The sequence below is a fragment of the Narcine bancroftii genome, chromosome 13 (assembly GCF_036971445.1).
Source record: "Narcine bancroftii isolate sNarBan1 chromosome 13, sNarBan1.hap1, whole genome shotgun sequence".
NCBI lineage: Eukaryota > Metazoa > Chordata > Chondrichthyes > Torpediniformes > Narcinidae > Narcine > Narcine bancroftii.
The window spans coordinates 66,370,321-66,386,285 of NC_091481.1; the positions used below are offsets into that span (position 1 = coordinate 66,370,321).

A 15,965-nucleotide genomic window follows, 5' to 3' on the forward strand; every position below is an offset into this window, starting at 1 on the left:
TCATTTGTAAAACAAAGTATCTTATTAGCTTCCACAGTGTGTTCCCAGTAATAGTGAGATGGGAGTCAACCCACAACATTCAGTCTCAGGGTAGAGTGTTATCCCTTGGAGATGTTGATGGAAGCCCACCAGCAACCTCAGCTCCCAACCCCTGCAACAAGGAATAAGAGTCTGTGAAGGTTTTAGGTCTTGCTCAGTGAGTGGGGACTGAGGGAGGTTTATAGGTGCTACTACACAGGGTATAGGGATGTTTTTAAGTGTTGCTCAGGGAGTGGGCTGAGGGAAGGTTTTAGGTGCTACTCAGGGTGTGGGGCAGAGGGAAGGTTTTAGGTGTTGCTCAGGGACTGTGGGCTGAGGGAAGGTTTTAGGTGCTACTCAGGGTGTGGGGGCAGAGGGAAGGTTTTAGGTGTTACTCAGGGTGTGGAGCAGAGGAAAGGTTTTAGGTGTTACTCAGGGTGTGGGGCTGAGGGAAGGTTTTAGGTGTTACTCCAGGTGAAAGCAGAGGGAAGGCTTTAGGTGTTGCTCAGGGTGTGGGGCAGAGAGAAGGTTTTAGGTGTTACTCAGGGTGAAGGGAGAGGAAAGGTTTTAGGTGTTACTCAGGGAGTGGAGGCTGAGGAAAGGTTTTAGGTGCTACTGGAGGAGTGGGGGCTGAGGGAGGGTTTTAGGTGTTACTCAGGGTGAAGACAGAGGGAAGGTTTTAGGTGTTACTCAGGGTATGGGTCAGAGGGAAGGTTTTAGGTGTTACTCAGGGTGAAGGGAGAGGGAAGGCTTGAGGTGTTCCAGGGTGTGGAGGCTGAGGGAAGGCTTTAGGTGTTGCAGGGTGTGGAGGCTGAGGGAAGGCTTTAGGTGTTGCTCAGGGAGTGGAGGCTAAGGGAAGGTTTTAGGTGTTGCTCAGGGAGTAGGGGCTGAGGGAAGGTTTTAGGTGTTTCTCAGGGAGTGGGGATGAGGGAAGGTTTTTGGTGTTACTCAAGGAGTGGGGGCTGAGGGAAGGTTTTTGGTGTTACTCAAGGAGTGGGGGCTGAGGGAAGGTTTTTGGTGTTACTCAAGGAGTGGAGGCTGAGGGAAGGTTTTTGGTGTTACTCAAGGAGTGGGGGCTGAGGGAAGGTTTTTGGTGTTACTCAAGGAGTGGAGGCTGAGGGAAGGTTTTAGGTGTTACTTGAGGAGTGGGGGTTGAGGGAAGGTTTTAGGTGCTGCTCAGGGTGTGGGGGTTGAGAGAAGGGTTTAGAGATTAAGAAAAAAAGGTGCATGGAGCAGGTCCTGATGGGATGAAAGACCAGGCAGTGGAGGATCAAAAGATGAGAGTGACCGAGCTGACAGACCCCATTGTGACTCTTCATCGGAGGAGAATTGCCTGCCCTTGCCATCACAAGCCAGAGGTAACCCATTCTGGACTGTAACCAGGTACATCTCTGATTGTGTTTATTGGGTAACGGTGTCAAAGGATATGACATCACAGTGGGAGAAGCAAATGTAACATGGCTGACTGACGGAACAGTGAGAGAGACCAAATGGCCTCTATCTGTTCACAACAGGCACAGAACACTAGCTCCCTCCCAACCTCCTGACATAGTTCAAGTTGAGGTGAAAGTCTCCTTGTACCCTGTAACCGTTTGCACTCCACAAATCTCCATCCGTATCATTAAATCCTGAATGCAGAATCTCCCCTGTTATTCCCCAAACTTGGGGGGGAAAAAATCAAATAAAAATATCATACAAGGAAAATGTTTTAAAATTTAATTTCTTGTTGTCACTTCATAACATTGAACAGATTAACAAGTCACAAAAAGTTTGAGTCAAGGCTTTGGTGATAATTTACCTATATTCTCTGGACAGGTCCCGGTGGATTGGAAGACGGCGAATGTCATGCCACTTTTGAATAAAAGGATGTCGGCAAAAGGCAGGGAATGAGAGGCCAGTTAGTTGAACATCTGTAGTTGGGAAAATGCTTGAAGTGATCATTAAAGAAGAGACAGTGAGACATCTGGAGCCCGATGGCTCCATCAGGCAGACGCAGCATGGATTCAGCTTGTGTTTGACAAATTTACTGGAATTCTTTGAGGAAATTCTGAGTGTGATAGACAGAGGGGAGCAGGTGGATGTTGTTTACCTGGGTTTCCAGAAGGTATTTGATAAGGTGCCGCATAAAAGTCTTGTACAGAAGTTAAGGGTGCATAGAGTTGGGGGCAATGTGTTAGCATGGATAGAGGATTGGTTAACCAATAGAAAGCAGAGAGTTGGGGTGCAGGGGTGTTTTTCTGGTTGGCAATCAGTGGTGAGTGGGGTGCCACAGCGGTCGATGCTGGACCTGCAACTGTTCATGATATCCATAAACGATCTGGAAGAGGGGACAGAGTGTAATGTATCTAAGTTTGCTGATGTCAGTAAATTAAGTGGAAAAGCAAATTGTGCAGAGGATATGGAGAGTCTGCAGAGTGATATAGATAGTGGGCAAGGGCCTGGCAGATGGAGTACACACATTGTTGGTAAATGTGAGATATCTACTTTGGAAGGAAAAATAGAAGATTAGCTTATTATTTAAATGGCAAGTGATTGCAATGTGCTGCCGTGCAGGAGGGCTCGGGAGTGCCTTATGCGTGAATTGCAAAAGGTTGGTTTGCAGGGGCAACAGGCGATCAAGAAGGCAAATGGAATGTTAGCCTTCATTGCTACAAGGGTTTAATTTGAGAGCAGGGAGGTTCTGCTGTGACTGTACAAGGTACCAGTGAGGCCGCGTCTGGAGCACTGCATGCAGTTCTAGTCTCCTCACTTGAGGAAGGACGGACTGGCTTTGGAGGCAGTGCAGAGGAGCTTCACCAGGCTGATTCCAGGGATGAAGGGGTTGACCTATGAGGAGAGGTTGAGTCGTCTGGGACTGTACTCGCTAGAATTTAGAAGAATGAGAGGGGATCTTATAGAAATATAAAATTATTGAAGGCAGAGATCAGATAGTTGTTTTAATTGGTGGGGGAGACCAGAAGATTCAGAATAGTAGATTTAGAACGGAGATGAGAAGGAAAGTAAAAATGCAATCCTGGAGAAACTCGGCAGATCAAAAAGTGTGTACTTTATGTAGCAAAGGTAAAAATACATAACCAACGTTTTGGGTTTGTGCCTTTCAACAAGGGTTTGCAAAGTTTGAATGGTATCTGGTTTAAGAAGATAAGAAATAGGAGCAGGAGTCAGCCATTCGGCCCTTCAATGAGATCAGGGCTAATCTGATGATGGGCTCATCTCCACCCACAACCCTTTTCCCCATATCCCTTAATTTCCCAACCATGTAAAAATCTTTCTAACCTGGTCTTAAATATACTTTCTGAGGTCAATGGGCAGCGAATTCCGCAGATTCACCACCCTCTGGGAAAAGCACTTCCTCGTCATCTTTGTCCTAAGTCTACTCCCCTTACTCCCCTGAATCTTGAGGCCAACTCCCCCCCCCCCCCCCCCCCCAGTTCTAGTCTCCCCCACCAATGGAAACAACTTCCTGACCTCTATCTTGTCTATGCCTTTCATAATTTTATATGTTTCTAAAAGATCGCAACTCATTCTTCTAAATTTCAGTGAGTACAGTCCCAGTCTCTTCTCATTAGGCTAACCCCCTCATTTCTTGAATCAACCTGGTGAACCTCCTCTGCGCTGCCTTCAAAGCCAGTCCATCCTCCCTCAAGTAAGGAGGCCAGAACTGCACTCAGTGCTCCAGATGCGGCCTCACCAAGACCTTGTACAGTTGTAGCACAACCTCCCTGCTAGCAATGAAGGCCAATGTTCCTTCATTGGATCAAGGGAAGTCTATACATGATGAATGAATGGGAAGTCTTTCATCCATAGGGATTATTTCCGGGAGAAGGGAGCAAGAAATGATTTCATGCATTGGGATTCTATAAAGGCTTTCATCTAGGAAAAGAACTGGGGGATTCAATCCATGGGTCTTCCACAAAAGGGGAGAATGGGAAGGGCTTTAGTCTATTTGATACACAGAGGTCGACAAGGTTCAAGAGAATCATTTGTGATAAAATTTGAAAATTAACAGTGTTGCTTTGAAGACTGACCACAAAACAAACGTCGTCTGTACTCGTAACTCTCTGACGTGCTCTTCAAACTGAAGCTTTAAAGCAACTAAAGACAGGAGTCTTCTCGCTGCATAGGCTTTCCTCAAGGCTGGTGAGAGAGTGTAGGGTGGAGGGAGAGACAGGGCGACAGCCAAGGACTCTGGAATGCTACTTATAAAAAAAAGATTTAGGAGGGCATTGATAAATAAATAATTCAATCAGTCTGTGCTGGGAGAAGATAATTTAATGTCATTTTCACATGCTACAAGCCCCGAAGTCGACGCATGCCATAAATTTTGATGAGCTTCCCTTTGTTCTTTGCTGATTGAGGATGAAGGTTGAGGCAAACTGGTGTTCCCAAGAGGCCCATCGAGACTGTGATTACATCCACAATTGATGTGGAGAAATGACCCACATTCACATGATTTATTGACTGAATCCCAAGCACAGCCCTTGCTACAATCCTGATGAAACACTACCAGCCCTAACTGCCGTCCTTGGGATTCCCGTTACAGATAGTGACCCTGGGCTCTTGGGGAGAGGGGTCACTGAGGGATGGTGCGAGGGAGGGGGATTAATGTCAGTGGGGGTCCAGTCAGTGACCCTGGGCTCTGGGGGAGAGGGGTCTCTGAGGGGAGGGGATTAATGTTAGTGGGGGTACAATCAGTGACGCCAGGCACTGGGGGAGAGGGGGCTCTAAGAGATGGTGTGATGGAAGGGATTAACGCCAGTGGGGATACAGTCAGTGACCACAGGTGCTGGGGGGAGAGGGGTCTCTGAGAGATGGTGTGAGGGGTGGGGGAGTAATGTCAGTGATACTCAGGGGGGAGGCTGGGGAAGAGGGGAATAAACTGATAGACAGAAAGATGAATGAGATTATACAGACCAGCAAAGAAAAGGCAGCAATGGTTAAAGGTAGGTTAATGATATAAATAAACAGAGAAAGGAAGGAAACTAGGTCACCGACCTAGAAAGGGAACAGATATTTGGTAGTCCGTCCCCAAACCATCTCCAGATTTCAGTCAGGTTGTCCAATTAAAATTCCCTAAACACGATTGGCTTGCCCTGATATGACATAACGATCTTGTTTCGATGAAAGTATAAGCTAGACAGGGTTTGTAAATGAGGTATTTGCATCAGATGCCAGTGTGATGGGAACAATGTTGCCCCAGAGTCGGATGAACTTAGGATCTCATCGGATGGCGTGTTGTTTTTAAAAAAAAAAAGCTGCGAACTCAGTCTTCTAATCCTCTGCCTCGGAGCTGAGGGGATACCGCTCAAACTCCAAACGTTGCTGAGACACGTCAAAATTATGGAGAAGGCTGAATTTGTGTCGACACAGCTTTCACCGTGAAAAGGAAGTCGTCAGATTTCTAACCGTTACACCCTGGAGTTTCATTTAACTCAAAGATTCAGTAGGATAAAAATAAACGGCAGGTGTGTAAGAACAGATTTTATTTTGCACATTCTTTAATTTTTAAATGGTCTAATAATTTTTATAATGGGGGTTCTCAGCTGCCCCAAAGTAGAATTCCTGCTCTACTTCCTGGAAATCAGCCAATAAGGATTGGACCTTTCTTGTACAAGTCAACAAATTCCCTGATGATCTGCAAGATCAACTCATTGATGATTCTGGATGCAGAGAAGTGTTTGAAAGTGCACTGTCCGGCTGTGGGACGGGGACGCCAATGCCCCTGAGCAGAAAGCCCTGCCAAAGGTAGTGGACCTTGCAGGCAAAGCCCTCCCCACTATCGAGAGCATCTGCGGGGAGCACTGCCATCTGTGAGCAATCTTCAAGGATCCACACCACCCAGCACTCGCTGCTGCCGTCAGGAAAGAGGTATCGGTGCCACAAGACTCACGCCACCAGGTTCAGGAACAGCTGCTCCCCCTCCACCATCAGACTCCTCAACAACAAACTCAATCAGGACTCTTTTGCACTTTATTGATTTTTTTTTGTTCTCTCTGTTTTGCACAGTCAGTTTGTTTACATTCCTTATCTATTTACAGTTCTTTATGAGTTTACATGTTTTTATGGTGTAAACAGTTTTTTTTTGCACTACCAATAAGTGGTAATTCTGTCGTCCCTGCAAGAAAAGGAATCTCAGGGTTGTACGTGATGTCATGTATGTACTCTGACAATAAATCTGAACTCTGAGACTTTGTCTACCTCCTGAGTTTTGGCTAAAAATGATGCATAAGCTGCTTTCAGGTGGAATCTCTGGGAGAATGCAGCTCCGGAGCCAGCTGTGGGTGTCTGCGAAGGGATGTTCAGGTGACAGCACTGAAGGCGGTGTTCTGCCACCTGAAAGGTCCGAAGCGTGGAGAGGTGCCACACAGCAAACACCGGCTCCTGAGTCAGGGCAGGGACAGCCAGCTGACAGCCCCCCTCCCCGCTGCCTGACATTTCCCCTCCTCGCTGCCGACAGCCCCCTCCTCGCTGCCTGACAGCCCCCCGGCACGGGACTACTGGGCTGGAGTGGTGCAGCCCTGATGCCCCAGCCCTGTAGTCCCATGCCAGGACAGCGGCGAGTTGGATGGCCAGCTGACTGTTACCAGCCCGCCCCCTGCTAGGCACCTTTGCTTTGCTGCTTTCAGGTGCCTAGAGGGAGCGCGCAGAAACAGAGATTATACCTCTCTTTCAGGTGGCCTCCCAACAGCCGCATTTGGGTATTTTAGGCAGCTTTACATTCGGATATTCTGGCCACCTGAAAGCGGCTGTAGTTACCCTAGCATTGTGAAGAAGTGGCTCCAGAAGATCCTTCCTTTACGACCACTTATCTTTGTGAATCAGGCTATTTGATGTTGCTGCAGTTGTAGGCCAAGGCGAGGCACTGCATTGAAGTGGAGGCAGATCTCGGGGTTGCATTATTCACAGAAAAACCAAGGATGTGGAAACTAGTTAAGAAACATCAGGAAGAGGTCTCATGAAAGTGCCTAGTGTCTTGATTGGGAGTTTTTAATGTTCAGTTTATGCTTGCAGCGCTTTTTGTTCTTTAAAATGTTAAGTAAAATACTTTAAATTAGATAAAGATGTGTTTCTTACCGAGCTGCCCTTTGACTATATTGCTCAGTCATTGCTACTAGTGGGCCATGTTAGGGTGGAGGCAAGGTGGACCTTAGACTGTAAAAGGTCAAGAACCAGTGGTAGAAGATAAAAAGTTTTTCAACGTAGCACCAGCTTTTTCCAACGATGCACGACTTGGCCATTTTTTTGTACACTATTGATAGAATGAGAGTTGATGGGAGCGCGACACGGCTGCAATGCCTTCCCCAGACCGTGATGCTACCGAAACAGTCTAAGCGGAGAGCCGTGCTCAATTTTTAAAGGATGAGGATCAGATGGTCGTGCTGAGGAGACGGGAAGCTGAGAAGAACCGCAAAGTAAGGTGGATGGAAAAAGGGGTGCAGCCCGGTCTGCTGCAGTCGGTCTTCTGCTGTGGCGGCGAGGCTTCTAGACGTCGGGTGCCTCCAGTGGCCGAGGAAGGGATGCCGTGATGGGTCGGTGGAGCTGCGTCGGGGTGTCCGGAACGGCCGCTGTGAGCCTGGCTGGCGGTTCTGCGGAGGAGGGGTCCGGGAGCCTGGAGTGGCGATGTCATGTGCCTGGCCTGGAGGTTCGGGTGTCTGTGCCATATTGGAGTGCAGATGGTGGGGTCAGAGAGGAGGCCATGGGGGTCTCTCTACCGCAGTGTTTCTCAACCATTTTCTTTCCACTCACGTACCACCTTAAGTATTCCCTAGGCCATTGGTGCTCTGTGATTAGTAAGGGATTGCTTAAGAGAGAATTTGCGAGTGGGAAGGGAAGGTTGAGAATCACTGCTCTAGACCCAATTGTTACTGAAATTTTTTGCATGGGATAAATTGTCATTGGCCCATTTCCTTTGGAGTTATGAAACCGTGCACATAACGAGTCAATGAGGGTTGATTAAAACTGTGGTTCTCAACCTTTTTTTTTCTACTCATCTCACCTTAAGCAATCCCTTACTAATCACAGAGCACCGATGGCAGAGGGATTACTTAAAGTGGGATGTGAATGGAAAGATAAAGGTTGAGAACCACTGGGCTACCATTACTGCTGAAGCTGACGGGCCTGTATGGATTTCTGAACTATGTGGTGGTTCTTCTTTTCAAGCCACTGGACTTGTTAAAACATAAGTCTCTGAAATGTGATTGCTTTCACTGAGCCTACCTATTGTCTTATTTTTTTCATCTTTTACTATATCGTTAGTACTTTGTTTTGCTCATTATATAGTTTAGTGTTAGGTGTGTTTTAGTCTTGTGTAGTTTTTATCTTTTGTCTGGAGCAGAAATGGCGTCTTGAGTTGTCTGATGTGTAATCGAGGTTATGTAGGTAGCTTTGTGGCTTCTGGAGGATGTAATTTTGTTTTTAACTGTGTACCGGTTTTAAATGACAATAAAGGCTACAACTACTCTTTCTCCAAGAACAGCATAGCCTCTGGATATTATGGGGTGAACCTTCTTCGTAGCTGAAGTCCCTCGCTCTGCAGCCACTGCACCTTCCACAAGATCTCAATATTGTAGCATCACATTAGACTGAGAGTTGTGATTAATAGGCTTTAATTACCATAAGACATCAGCACATCTCACCTGTGGCTGGGCCAGTTCCAAGGAGGCAGGTACTGAAGGAGGGGCTTGGGCACAACAGTCTGTATAGGGATTCTGAGACACAGGAGCAGGGGCGGGCCAGCCCATACAGTACATTCATACAGACAGTGATAATAGCTGTACAGTGGTTCCACCACAAATATCATTGCAAAAGTGCCCAAATATTTCTTGCAGTTTTCCAGATAATCTATGATATTGTTTGTTGGGAGACAGACACTTTAGTAGCAGTCAAATCCAGACCTTTATGATGTAAATCACAGCAATTCATTCATGGCCCCGACATAAAATAACATTTAAAAATGTAAGGCCTCCAGCACGGTATCTCAGCCCACAAGCCTGTGCCACCCAATTTATCTACAATCCCCCATACACTTAACTGTGGGAGGAAACCGGAGCTCTTGGAGGAAACTCGCACAGACATGGGGAGAATATACAAACTCCTTACAGGAAACGCCGTATTCGATCCCCGGTCCCGGTCTCCAACCCATCTCCAGGGATTGATCTGTTTGATCACACTAATCTGGGAAAAATAGCTCCCACTTTCTTTACAATTGCACTAAAAATAGCTGAGATTAGCAGCGTCATTTCATCAAAAGTTTAAGGATTGTTCCCTTCTGGTAGTAGGACAATGAGATGAGGGGAAACTCCCACGGAGACGAGCTGGGTTGGGACCTCCCGCAGTGCTCCATGTTCTGGGGAGAGGATGAAGGGGTGCTGGCCATTTCCAGGGGCATGCTGGGATTGTCGGCCTGCTTAGCAACCAGGTTCTAAAATGGCCTCCCTAACTCAAGTTAAAACTTGATCAAGTTCAAACCAAGTTGATACCTTGATGAAGGGCTCAAGTTTAAAACGTTGCTCATGTACCCGTATCTTTGCTACCTAACACTGTTTGACCTGCTGAGTTTCTCCAGCAAGTTAAAACTAATTGTTTGGAGGAAATGGTGTTCATTTAGAAACAGGAAAAAGCAGTCTTTGCTTTGCTAAAATAATTGATTTTAATTATTTTGTTGAACTCGAACATAAAACAGTCAGTCATTTAGAGTTCTGCTTGATATATATTCTGCAAGAAGTTTCCCTTCTGTTTCAACCAGGCTCGTGGTTCATTAGTTGTCAAGAATCGAGGGAGAACAGCTGAGTCCTGATGTTGACACCAGAAGTCAGTGTTATCCTCCCTGATATGCCAGGCCAGACTGACACCAGCTCGGTTCGTGCCCTTGTTAGAAGAGAGAGGAGGATCTGCAGGTCGTGCAGAGACCATCTGTCTGATGTCAGCAGGAAACGGAGCCTGGCTCTCTGACGCCGCCCTTCTCCTGCAGGCATTGTGAATCATCCTGCAGAACCACGTCAAGGTGACTTGGAGCAAAACACGAGAGTCTGCAGACACTGGGGTTGAAGTAAAAACACTGCGCTGGAGAAACTCAGCTGGTCACAAAGAATGTAGCAAAGGTAAAGCTACATAACCAACGATTTAGGGTATGGAAAAACATCGGAGAGACTGGAGGCAGACTGAGTTAGAGGGTGATGAGGTAGGAAGGGTTTAGAACCTTTTATTGGTTGAAATATAGGTCGGCACAACATTGAGGGCTGAAGGGCCTGCACTGTGCTGTGATCTATGTTTATTTGTATCGGTTTGTTGAGCACCTCAGCTCTGTCCGCTGCAATAGTGTGAATCTCCCAGTGGCCACCCATTTCAATTCTCTGTCCCATTCCCATGTGTAGTGCCAGACTGAGACAGCCATAAATTGGAGGAACAACACCTCATCTTCCAACTAGCCATCCAATCGGATTGCATTAACATAGACTTCTCTGACTTTTGTTTAAAACCCCCGCCCCCCCCAACCCCTACTTCCCCCTTTGTCTCTCCATTCCCTTTCACACAGACATGATGAATAAGTCCCTCATCACATCCAATTACCTTTTGTGGGTCTGGAATCCTCCCCCATTGTTGGACTTGCTGACATTTCCTGCTTCTACCTTTTCTGACCCTTCCTTGAAGGGCTCAGGCCCGAAATGTTGGCGATATATCTTTGTCTCTGAATTAACCAGCTGAGTTCCTCCAACATTTCTGTATGTTTATATGTTTATTATGGAATGACGTTGAAAGGTACTGGGGGTGGGGGGGGGGGGGTTAGGGGAGGAGCACAGTCCCAAAGGCAGGAGGTAATAGATGGATAAGGGAGGGAGGGCAGAGCACCAGCAAACAGGGCGAGGAGGAATGTCTATGTGAGTGGAGAGGGAAGGGGGTGGAGAGCTGGAGGAAAGAAGAGGGAAAGGGAAGGGAGAGAGAGAGAGAGAAAACGGGCTAACAGAAACCAGAGAAGTCAAGGTTAATGCCATCCGGCAGGAGAGTGCCCAGATGGAAAATCAAGTGTGTTTCCTCCAATTTTAAGGTAGTCTTGGTGGGATAGTACATGTGGCCGTGGACAGGCATGAGAGTATGGGAGGTCCCTGTCACTGGGAGGTTCCCATCACTGATGCGGGTAGAATGAAGGTGCTGAGCGAAGCGATCTCCCAGTCTGCGCCCGGTCTCGCCCATGTAGAGAAGGCCACCACTGGAGTACCGTTTACAGTCGATGGCCCGCCGTGGATTCACAAGTGTTGCTTCACTGGAAAGGTCTGTTTAGGGCCCCAACTTGTGATGAGGGAGGAGGTGTGGGTGTGAAAGTGTGGCATCTCCTGTGGACACAGGGGGTAGGGGGGAATGAGTGGACAAGGAGAAAGTGGTCTTACGGAAGGCAAAGAGGGGACCTTGGCCAGAGCTGAGCGAAAGTCGGGTTGTTACAGGTCAAAACAGAGGATGCTGGATCATTCAGCAGGCCAGCCAGCTTCCAGGGAATGGGAAGCACTCGTGGCTTCAGGTTAACGAGGTAGCAGCTCAGGGGAAGAGGCACACTGTTTGACCTGCTGAGTTTCTCCAGCGTTGTGTTTTTACTGCAACCTCCCACAGCTCGTCCCCATTACAGCTACCCACACTGCTCACTGATTTTCCTCTTGCTGCTCTCGACCAGCACCTCAAACTTCTTCGGGGCTGCCTCCAACTGCCCAATTAGTGCCGAAGTATGCACAGATGGGAAATAAATGATTCGATAATAAGCTGCGAATATTGTAGGTAACAGATTGAGCAGATCTCCTCAGGCAGTGCCCTGTGTTACCGTGACTGTAGATTTATCAAAAGAAAATATGTCAGGGATTCCATAAAGACTGTTAATTGAGTTACGAAAGCAGTGCAAGTCTCTTCCATGCACACAGACAGAACATTAATTACAAATCAACTGCCAAGGATGCGGTTCTTCACTCTCACCCTCTGCAGAGCTCAGGAAGCAGGCTCCCAATGGGATCAGGGGACAGGCCATTGGGGTTTCTGGACAATGGGGTGGCAGGTTCTTGGAGTTTTCTGGTGAAGTTTGGAACCATGGTTGAGTGTGGAGTGACTTTTCCCTTGCCAATCTATCAGTGAGACTTAATCATCACAGGTGGGTGGAAGGCCCCCCAACCTGAAAAGTATGAGAGGTGCGTGTGCTCTCCAAAATGGGCTTTGGGGAGGGAATCCAGAATTGGATCCAACTGCTCGACACAGACATTTGTACTGCAGTCCAAATCAGTGGGTGGGAGACCGATGGCTTCCCCAATATGTTTAGAATTAGGCAAGGCTGCCCTCTGTCTCCAGTCTTATTTGTGTGTTGTATAGAGCCCTTTGACGAAGCCATCTGGAAGAACAAGGGAATAAGAGGAGTAACGTTGCCAGGCAGCAGAGGTGCCCAGGTCAAGGCCTCCCTGTGCATGGACAATGTCATGGTCTTCTGTTCGGACACATGATCAGTCTGGAGACTGACCAGCATATGTGGCTAATTTGAGTCCGCATCGGGCACCAGGGTCAACCAAAAGAAGAGCCAGGCAAGTCTCTTCGGTAATTGGCCCGACTGGTCCACCATTCCCTTCACAGTCACAATGGACAACCTGAAGATACTGAGGATCTGGTTCAGAGGGGCTGAGGGGTGCATTAAGGATTGGGTGGAGCAAATCGCTAAGATCCACCAAAAACGGGGACTGTGGGCTCAGTGCTCCCTCTCAATTACAGGTAAAAAAAACTTGGTGTGAGGTGCTCTCGGCACTGCTGAACATGGTGCAGATTTGGCCTATCCCCTGCATCTACGCCCGGACAGTCACCAAGGCAGTGTTCAGATTCATTTGGGGCTCCAAAATGGACAAGGTGAGAAGGAGCACCATGTACAAGTCACCGGAAAATGGGGGCAAGGGTTTAACCATCGTGGTGCTCATCCTAATGACCACCTTTGTGTGTGGCTGCATCAAGCTGTGCATGAAACCAAAGTACGAGGGCACCAAGTGCCGCTACGTGCTGAGGTTCTACCTGTCCCAGGGGTTGTGAAGGACAGGCCTGGCCACCGTCCTCTGTTAGATGGACTGTGCTGCACCACCTATCCTTCATGGAAAAGTTCTTCCAGGATAACACCTTTGACCACAGGGCCATTAGGCAGTGGTCAGCACGGGATGCCCTGCAGGAACTGAGAGAGGACTCAGCGCATCCGGTGGGATGGTTCCCGGAGCAGACTGTCTGGGACATCTAGCAGAATGCCTCATCACCAGGCCTCACTAACAAGCACCAGAACTTGGCCTGGCTGGCAGTGAGAGGGGCCCTCCCAGTCAAATCATTTCTACACATCCAGAACATCACCACCCCCCCCGGACGGCTGCGGTGGAGTTGAGATCGTGGCCCACCTCTTTGCCGAATGTGGATTTGTGAACAGAGTGTGGTGAAGGATACAAGGGTCTTTGTCATGGTTCATCCCCAGGGCCAGCATGACAGCAGACTCACTGATTTACAGACTGTTCCCGGGAATGAACTCAAACATCCGGAACTGCTGGAAGACCATCAACTTGGTGAAAGACACCCTTCGGTCGGCCTGAAACCTGGTGGTCTTTCAGCACACTGAGGTGTCGGCCCGGGAATGCTGCCAACTGGCAACGTGAGGAAGTCTAGAGTCCATTACCAGGCTCAGACTGAGGGGGAAGTCCCTCAACCAACAGAGTAGGGACAGTCGACAGAGGCCCTCAGTGGCAGTAACAGGGTATTGAGAGAATGAATATAACAATGTACAATGGAGATATGGCTGACATTATGGGCATAAAAAGACACAGTGCTCTGTTTTGTAAATAATTTATTGTGAATAAAGTATAAACAAAAGTATGAGAGATTCCCCCCACCCCCCAACCCCCCAGTGTCCCAGCCGAGCTTTCTTAACCAAGGCATGGAGGAACAAACAGATGGCCAGGCTTTGCACAGATTCCCTGCTACACTTGACGACTGTAATTCATAAAGACAAAGGGGGGAAGTAAATACCTCAATCTTTTTGGCACATTTGTTTGTCAGCACCGTTGGCCTGCAATGTGGGTGATAGAAAAGTATTTGTGCATAGTTCCAAAACTCAGGCCTGTTCTCTGTGAAGGTGTCGTGAGGTCGGGCGCCTTTCAGCTTTGAATCGCTTGACCAGAAAGCTTTCAGCCACAGTGCGCAGGCCTCATCCTCATTGAATAGACCCACGCCTGTGATCCACAATCTATAACTCAGGAGCAAATTAAAGTACTAACCAGCTAGTGGCAAACCCCACCACCCAGAAACCATCTGACTGGCAGAAATCACCTAGAGGCTCGATCTCTAGTTGGGTAAGGATCAAAGAGGTTGTGGAAGATATCGGATGGTGCGCACTTTGTGTCCGTGATTAAAATCGAGACACCTTAGATTGAGGGTGAGGGGGGGGGGAATCTGCTTTCGCCAGCTCAAGGGATGTATGTACCCCATATGGGGATCCATGTATGCTATCAATAGGCTAGAGACATCAATAGAATTACATTAGTTAAACCATGAAAGAAACATCTACATCCCAGAGGTGCTGCCAACACATTTCTGAAACTCCTTTAAAACCAGGGGGAAAAGAGAGACTTTAACAACATAGAACAGAAAATTAGTGTAGGGCAGGGGTTCTCAACCTTTCTTTTCCCCACTCGCACACCACCCAAAACACTGGCGTCATTAGGTGTGGGGGGGGAGGGGTGTAGACTGCAGCGGGTGACACCATCAAAGGGGGTGACAGCAAAATGACTGTCTATAATTTTTGTGCAGTGTTTCAGCAGAAATGTATTATTTTTTTATAAAAATACCTGTCATTAGTTATAACAACAGAAACATTTTTTCATAAGACCAGCTTACACATATCAATATCCGTACGAGGCTAAAACTCGATGCTCATTTACCTTTTGAAACTTCTAACGCGCCATCGTTACAATGACAACGACGCTTCGAAACACATGGTTTCGTCAGCACGCGCTGTTGTTTTTGTTGCTGCTAGTGTTTTTATAGTCACTGCTTTTGTCGAATTTTCTGGTGTTTTAGCTACAATCTTGTGGTCATTAGTATTTATGATTTATTAGTAACATTAGTATAAAACATTACTAAGGTTTCTGTATGATCTGGTACGGGAGGAGGTCCTTGGGGGTGGGGTGGGTGACACCAATCCTAGTGACGCCACTGACCCTAAGTAATCCCTTATGAACCACAGAACACCGATGGCGTGCTGATAGAGTTGTTCCTCCCACAAAATAGCCCCTAGAAATTATGGGACGACCCTTCCTCACTGGAACCCTTCTTCGTAACTGAAGTCCCTCACCCTGCAGCCACTCTGCATCGTTCTCAAGATCTTAATATTCATTGCGAAAGTGCCCATCTATGGCACTCTCTGTCGGGGGAACAGGCACTTTATTAGTAGCCCAATCCAGACCTTTATGATTTAAATCCCAGAAATACATTCATGGCCCTATGTGGTGACGCCCACATCTCCAGGGACTGAACTGTATGGTCACTGTTTTGGGAGAAACAGCTCCCATTTTCTTTACAATGGCATTAAAAATAGCTGCAAATTGACTGTAAGGTCAGTGGTTTTCAAACTGCCCCCCTATATTCACATTCCACCTGAAGGTGTCCCTATACCATGGGGGCTCTGTGATTGGTAAGGGATTACTTAAGATGGGATGTGGGTGGGAGGGGAAGGTTGAGAATCACTGCTCCAGACCCAATTGTTACAGAAATATTTGGCTTGAGAAAAATTGTCATTGGCCCCATTTCCTTTGGAGTTGTGAAACCGCGCACATAATGAGACCAAGATGGACGTTGAAACAGTGGTTTTCAACCTTTTATTCCCTCCCCCCCCCCCCCCCACACTTTAAGTAATCCCTTACTAATCACAGAATATAAGGATTTCTTCAGATGGGATGTGAGTT

General features: G+C 47.5%; 1 long non-coding RNA gene across 1 annotated transcript; it reads right to left on the minus strand.

The window, feature by feature from the left end:
• Positions 1-1,403, minus strand: LOC138748925 (uncharacterized). Its single transcript, XR_011348321.1, has 2 exons — positions 1,320-1,403; positions 1-151 (listed from the first exon to the last, which is right to left on the minus strand). It is a non-coding gene; the product is annotated as an uncharacterized lncRNA (long non-coding RNA).
• Positions 1,404-15,965: the final 14,562 nt, after the last annotated feature.